This window comes from Lathyrus oleraceus, chromosome 3, assembly GCF_024323335.1.
Source record: "Lathyrus oleraceus cultivar Zhongwan6 chromosome 3, CAAS_Psat_ZW6_1.0, whole genome shotgun sequence".
In the NCBI taxonomy this organism is placed as follows: domain Eukaryota; kingdom Viridiplantae; phylum Streptophyta; class Magnoliopsida; order Fabales; family Fabaceae; genus Lathyrus; species Lathyrus oleraceus.
Window position 1 is genome coordinate 27,427,769 of NC_066581.1, and position 1,374 is coordinate 27,429,142.

A 1,374-nucleotide genomic window follows, 5' to 3' on the forward strand; every position below is an offset into this window, starting at 1 on the left:
AAGGGGTTGAGGAAAAAGGGTTTGAAGATGCTACTAATGAATTCGCAGATGTTGTTCCTACTGATTCTGTAATCCATGATGTAACTGAAATGGATTACGATGTTTCGGATGTGTGTACTTCAACGCCTCAGACTCATTAGGGGCCGATTACTTTCTCCAGCGCTGGCATCATTCAGTATGGTCAAGTCTATGCAGTCAACGAAGAAGATGGGGATAGTGATTGTGACATTGACAACTGGGTGCGTCCGAGGATCCCGGGTGAAGTCATCAACAATTGGTCTTCTGAAGAGATTATCCAAGTCACTCTTCTTGAAGAGTAATTTTCTTTGTTTATTCATGCATATCCAAGTCTTACGTTCCGCCCAGGGCGTAATGACTCATTGTAGGGCCCATCTATGTGACACTTGCATTTTTATCATAAATAAAGGACGTATTTTTGCATTCAAATATTTCATTCCCTGTCTTTCTATTTTTGCAGTTTTACAAAATAAAAAAATGGCAATGTTTTGTTTAGTTTTCACTTCTTGTTCACACTCATAAGCACATACCATCACTCATGCAGATGCAAAACACCGGATCCTATTGATAACGGTTCTGCTATGGCTCGCTTCGACTTTGAAAATCCAATCTTTCAAGCTGAAGAAGAGGGTGATGAAGACTGTGAACTCCCTGAAGAACTTACCAGGTTATTAAAACAGGAAGAAAGGGTCATTCAACCGCATCAAGAGTCTGTTGAAGTGATTAATCTCGGCACCGAGGACGCCAAGAGAGAAATCAAGATAGGGGCTGCTTTGGGAGATGATGTGAAGAAAGGGCTGATTGAATTGCTGCAAGAATACGTTGACATCTTCGCCTGGTCTTATCAGGACATGCATGGGCTGGACACAGACATCGTGGTTCCTCCAATCCTTATACCTCCAGTTCCTGGGAGACCTCTGATAATGTACCTATCAGTGACTGAGAACTCGATGGGGTGTGTATTGGGACAGCATGACGAGTCTAGTCGAAAAGAGCATGCCATATACTACCTTAGCAAAAAGTTTACCGACTGTGAAATCAAATATTCACAGCTTGAGAAAACTTGCTGTGCTTTGGCCTGGGCTGCTCGCCGACTGAGACAGTATATGTTGAACCATACTACCTTGTTGATTTCTAAGATGGATCCAGTGAAATACATATTCGAGAAGCCAGCTCTCACCGGAAGGGTCGCTCGTTGGCAAATGATTTTAACAGAGTATGATATCCAGTATACGTCACAGAAGGCCATCAAAGGGAGTATTCTGTCAGACTACCTTGCCGAGCAACCGATTGATGATTATGAGCCAATGAAGTTTGAATTCCCTGATAAAGACATCATGTTCCTCAAGATGAAAG